Below are 6000 nucleotides of genomic sequence, written 5' to 3'. Positions count from 1 at the left end.
ACAACCCAAATATCCATCAGCTGAAGAATGAATAAACAAAAAATGGTACATCTATACAATAAAATATTATGCAGTCATTAAAAAGGAATGGACTACTGATACAGGGTACTACATGATGAACCTACCTCAAAAACATTATGGTAAGTAAAAGAAGCTAGACACAAAGAGCTACATACTGTGATCCCATCTATGTGCAATGTCCAGAATAGGTAGATCTGCAGAGACACAGAATTGTTCCTGGGGATGTGGGTAGAAGGGACTTGGGAGTGGCTATTAACAAGTATGGGATTTCTTTTGGGGGATGATGGAAATTTTCTTACTAGACAATGGAGATAATTATACAATATTGTGAGTATATTAGAGATCGATGTACTATACACTTTAAAATGGTGGATTTTTACGTTAGTTTATCTCAGTTTAAAAACTGCCCGCAAAAAGGCTATACAAGAGTGAATCCTGATTAATGGTTAAGTTCAGTTTAGTTCAGTCACTCAGTCGTGTCCGACTCTTTGCAACCCCATGAATCGTAGCACGCCAGGCCTCCCTGTCCATCACCAACTCCCGGAATTCACTCAGACTCACATCCATCGAGTCAGTGATGCCATCCAGCCATCTCATCCTCTGTCGTCCCCTTCTCCTCCTGCCCACAATCCCTCCCAGCATCAGAGTCTTTTCCAATGAGTCAACTCTTCGCATGAGGTGGCCAAAGTATTGGAGTTTCAGCTTCAGCATCAGTCCTTCCAGTGAACACCCAGGGCTGATCTCCTTCAGAATGGATGGGTTGGATCTCCTTGCAGTCCAAGGGACTCTCAAGAGTCTTCTCCAACACCACAGTTCAAAAGATTAATGGTAGTCCTGGGTGAAATAAAGGAACATGGGGACAGTTAGTCAAAAGAACCAGAAGCCTGGAGAGGAGTTTTAAGGACAGACTAGTCAAAATCATTCAAATAATTTCCCATGTGCTTATTCCATTCTCACCAGACATCTTTTTTTATTATAATTTGGTTTCTTATGTACATTTCCTTTTGAAAGAAAATTTGCTGATCAGAGTTTCCCAATCTTCTTTGCTATTATATTTTTCAATAAAATAAAGGATAAATTGGATTAGAATTTTGGTTTGGTTCATCCCTCTAAGGCAGATTGACTCTCCTTCCTCCTAATTTTAGTTTAGATGTGCAGGCTCAGACACTTATACAGAATTTGAGAAAATTTCATTATTCAAGGGACCCTCACGGAAAACACAGGGGCCAAAATGGTCAGGACTTTCTTGAGAGGCAGAGTGAGTGCATTAGGCCTTTATTGTCTCTAAGGGGTGGGACTCATTAGCTGTAGATTTGCAAGTTTTAAATTTCCCTCTTGCACCAAAGGAAGAAGCAGAGGGCTGGAGAGTTGTGAGTTTGAAATTTCCCACCCGCACTGAAAGAGAACGTACCATGACTGTAAACTTCCTAGTTTTAAATTTCCTGCTGACAACAAAGGAGAGGGCACTGAGCTTTCTTATCAGCCCATCGAGAAGGAGGGGCCACCTGTATGAAAATGGAAGTGTTACTCAGTCATGTTTGACTCTGTGACCCCAAGGACTGTAGCCCGCCAGTCTACAGGAGCCCACCAGGCTCCTCTGTTCATGGGAATTCTCCAGGCAAGAATACTGCTGTGAGTTGCCATTCCCTTCTCCAGGGGATCTTCCAGGTCTCCTGTACTGCAGGCAGATTGTTTACTGTTTGAGTCACCAGGGAGTGAAGTGAAAGTTGCTCAGTCCTGTCCGACTCTTTGAGACCCCATGGACTATACAGTCCATGGAATTCTCCAGGCAGAGTGGCTGGCCTTTCCCCTCTCCAGGCGATCTTCCCAACCCAGGGATCGAATCCAGGTCTCCCACATTGAAGGCATATTCTTTACCAGCTGAGTCACCAGGGAAGCCCATGGCTAATTCATGTTGATATTTGGCAGAAACCAAAAAATTCTGTAAAGCAATTATCCCTCAATTAAAAAATAAATTTAAAGTTAAAAAAAAAAGAGGTGGGAACAACCTATGAATACTTTAAGATTCTGGACCTTTAAACTTTAAACCGTGTTGGTTATTTTGATTATTTTCTGTCTTTCCTTGTAAAGCTTATTATCAGAACCAGTAGCAAAGAGCAGTATAGGTGAGAAAGAAGACATTTGCTCAAATAGAATTGGTACAGTTCAGTGGCTGATTAAACTTACATGCATAGTAGTTCCTTAACTATTGAGGCAAGGTTTTAAGTCTTGGTAACTCTTGTGAGGATGACCACTAGTGCCATAGACCTTATGAGGAAAATCGGGAGAGGAAACTTTATATACTGTTATACATTGTTTAGAATATGTTTCTGCAAGCAGAATCTTGGCAAGTGTTTTTCTTAACATTTTAATTATCATAGACATCTATATGACAGAGTTAGGAATAACTGAGAGATGCAACCAAAATCATATTTTAAAAACAAATTTAGTTAATCAATTATTTAAATAAATATTCCTCTTACTCAACTGGTTTATGTCTTCACCTCTTGGGTACAGTATTTTTCAAACTGGAGCGTCCAGCTCCTACACACTGGGAAGACCTAGAATTCACGTTTCCACGTGCTCAGATTTGATGCGCAGCCCTGATTTCCGGTTTGCAATGCGGGTTGGACAGTGGGCTGACCGAGGTGATCTGCTTCAGCCCCAGACCCTCGCCCTGACCCACGGCTTGTGACCCACAGCCCACCACCCACAAGCAGTGGACCGTTGACTTCGAGAATGTGTAAAGCCTTGCACATGTCTACACCCGCCCTCCCTGGTCAATTAGAAAAGAAACCCGGATGTTTGGGGGGCGGGGGGAGAAGCTGGCGTCTACCCATGAGGCAGTGCGCTTAGTTATATACTTCTGCCCTCTTCTGAGGCACTCATTCCGCTCTGAGAGTCGCCGCGGGCCGTCGCTGTGGCTGCAGTCGCCGCCTAATGTTTTCGCGCTCCTCCCTTCCCTCCTCCTCTTTCTCCTCCTCCGAGTCCCAGTCAGGCTGACCTGCCCCGCTCGCGGTAAGTGTCCCCCGCCTGCGCCGCGCGGAAGCAGGCAGGGGCTCTCCCGCGAGGCTGTGGCCACTTTGCTCTGAGGGCAGTTTAGGTGGCCCGGCTATGAGGACTGGGTCGAGGGTCTGGATGCTGGCATAGGTCGCCAGGCTGGCCCAGGGTGCGGGGGAGGGGACGGACTTGGCGCGGTGGCGGGTGGGCCACCATCTTGCGCCAGCCCGGCGGGGGAGGCATCTCGGAAAGGTAGTTGCTTGGCGGCAGCGTTTGACCACCCTCAGGCCGACAGCGTTTGGTCACCCTCAGGTCGGAGCCGCGCGGGTTGCTGCTGCTCCCTCCTCACCTTCGGGGGCCTAAGTGTCGGTCTGTCCCAGCCTGGTTTTGGCTTTTCTTTCTGGAGGCAACTCCCTTTGGTCTTTTGTACATATGATGCCGATGTTTGGCGAGACCCGCCCACCCTCAAGGCTCTTCAGTGTTGGGAATAGAGGGGAGAGAGGGTCCCGAACTTTCTGGCTCCTGGCCCTCTTGGGCCCCTCCTTTCTGTGCTGATTCCCCCCACCCAGGTTACTGGTCATTCAGTGCTTACACCCTTGTTCTTGCCAAAGGAACCTCTCTCCTCCGTCGTAGAAATCGTGCTCCATTCCGTTATTGTCTAGAGGAGAAGAGCCCTGAGGAGAAACGTGGAGTTAGAGACACAATTTTTTAACTGTGATCGTTGCAGGTTTTACTTAAGGAGACGGAAAAAATTATCTCATTCTGAGGTTTTATCTTTCTCTAGACACGGAGGGAGTTCCTCTTAACTTATCTCAAGTTTTAATGCTATTTTAAAAGGAGAGATCGGAGAAGAAAGTGTCAAGTGAACTAGCTTCTTCTACATCCAAGGAGTTCTCTTTGTTTGCGAGGATTTTTTAGGTTTGTTGTTGTTTTTTTTTTAATCTGTGAACTTAAATTTTGCTTTTATTATTTTTAGGTTTGAACAGTGATTTTTAATGTCTTTTAGTGCCATTAAATATAAAATTAAAACTGAGAGGTAGAGTTTTAACCACAAAATTCTCGTCTTAGCATTTGTGATGTGTCCTGCTTTGGGTGGTTACAGTGAAAATTCAAACTGTATCCTTAAGCAGAAACTTTACTAAGCCTATAAAGACACCCATTTGCTTATAAAATCAAAGCCCTTGATGTGTTAACATTGGTACAAATCCCACTACAGTTGTGTCTTGCATTTATACATTTCATTGCCATCACCTCCTTTGAGGTGGGCTGCGGGGTGTTGATAGAACTGTTTTGAAGTTGAGGAAACAACCACAAGGAGATTTTACCCTTAGTCCTGTGGTTAAGAGTGATAGAACCAATTCTTGAACCTAGGTCTTCTGACTCCTTAGCCAATGCTCAGTCCACTGTATTATGATCCACTTTTTGTGAGAGTGAAGTGATTAAGGAGGAAAAGCAAGTAGACTCACCTAAAACATATAGGTAGCATTTTTCCATTTTCTTTTCCTTTATATTTAAAATATTTAAGACTTCATACCAAAACAACATTGTAAATCAGCTATACTTCAGTAAAAATTTGAAAAAAAGAATATGTATCTTTTCAACTTTTTAGTATTAAAATAGTATTATTTCCAAGTATGTTGAAAATTTGAAAAAAGTTCTGTGTTGAAGGGGTCCAAATTTCAGCTTCTCCTCTTCAACCCATTTTCATCAGTTCAGTTTTCTAGTCCAATCTAATTTTTTCAGCCTAGGGTTTTACTCCTTGGCAACAGCTTTTTTAGTGGAAAAAGAGTAGGGGAATGGATGTCTATTTCTGTACCTCCTCTTCTCTTCAATTTGTTTTCTTTATTCAAGAGAGCATTTAGAACCATACCCAAATATTTCTGTTGTTCTTATTATACAGGGAAAATACCTAAATGATTAGCAATTTTTGTAAATAGAAAATAACCCATAGTTTTAGTGACAGATAAGATACTTATTGGATATTTATATTGAAAATATGTTTTATTTCAGAAGTGCTTTTTTGAAGGTCAGAAGTATTTCACATATTCACTAAATATGTAACCCTGAATATTTTTCTTTTTGCTTCAGAGAAGGACTTAAAATATACATGATTTTCAGTCAGGTTGTTTTAAATAGTGACTCAAGAAGGACTTGGTTTTCTCCATGATTTGTATCAAAAGTGTATCTAGGCCTTTTTAATTCATTCCTTGCAAAGCAGTTTTCTTTTAAGAAGTGTTTTTAATAACCATATATCAAGAAAAGTAGCCATCCCTACATACCATCTGGGTCCAATGGACTATTTTTCTTTCATCTTTTGTATTTTAAGTCATTTTAGAAATAATAGCATAAGAATAAAAAATAGTGAAACCAGTTTTATTAGATAAGTATTAACAAGACATGGTGTACTCCTTTGTATGTTCTTAGAAAAACAAAAAAACATTTCAGAAATTGCTAAAAGTATCCAATTGTGTTTTTACTAGGACAGATCCTAAAGACATTTGCAAAAATGTAAATCAGTGTTATTCTTATTAGATTTTTTGTTTTTTAAAATAGTTATTTTAATTAAAAGTATGTATATGGGCATGTGATGGGCTTTTTGTTACTTTAAATAAGTTATATATATTTAATTTTTTCCTCAGTTTCAGTTTCTAATATGGTAAGTATAAATAGATATAATCCACATAAACAAAAAGCTCATTGGAGTTGTCAGTAAGTTTTAAGAATGAAGAGTGGGCCTGAGATAAAAAGTTTGAGAACTACTAATCTGGCGTTCTTTATTTGTGACAATATTTTATCAGTTCTATACATGAACTAGAATTTTTGTTTCTTTTTAGTGTTTATATTCATCAACTTGTATGACTTTTAGTAAAGAAGGAAATGTTGAGCAAAATAAGGCAAATTACTGTATAATAATAATTTTTCATGTGCTTTATTTAATCTTCTAGTAGTGCTGCAAGGAAGGTATTACTGTTTTCATTT

The 6000-nt window shown here is 40.6% G+C and overlaps 1 protein-coding gene across 7 annotated transcripts in view; it reads left to right on the top strand.

Moving 5' to 3' along the window:
* Positions 1–2884: 2884 nt before the first annotated feature.
* ZNF280C (zinc finger protein 280C) overlaps positions 2885–6000 on the top strand; it is a 67415-nt gene continuing 64299 nt past the window's right edge. For 3 of the 7 annotated variants that reach the window (XM_025275969.2, XM_044936555.1, XM_025275967.2), the window contains exon 1: positions 2885–3039. The gene's annotated coding sequence lies outside the window, so the exon portion shown is untranslated. Of the gene's footprint in view, positions 3040–3836; positions 3940–6000 lie in introns of those variants that run through there. The other 4 variants (XM_025275970.2, XM_025275968.2, XM_044936556.1 and 1 more) reach the window with 3 other exon arrangements.

This window comes from Bubalus bubalis, chromosome X, assembly GCF_019923935.1.
Source record: "Bubalus bubalis isolate 160015118507 breed Murrah chromosome X, NDDB_SH_1, whole genome shotgun sequence".
NCBI classification, from domain to species: Eukaryota; Metazoa; Chordata; class Mammalia; order Artiodactyla; family Bovidae; genus Bubalus; species Bubalus bubalis.
Note: the sequence above shows the minus strand (reverse complement) of the source record. Positions and strands in the feature narration are given on the sequence as shown.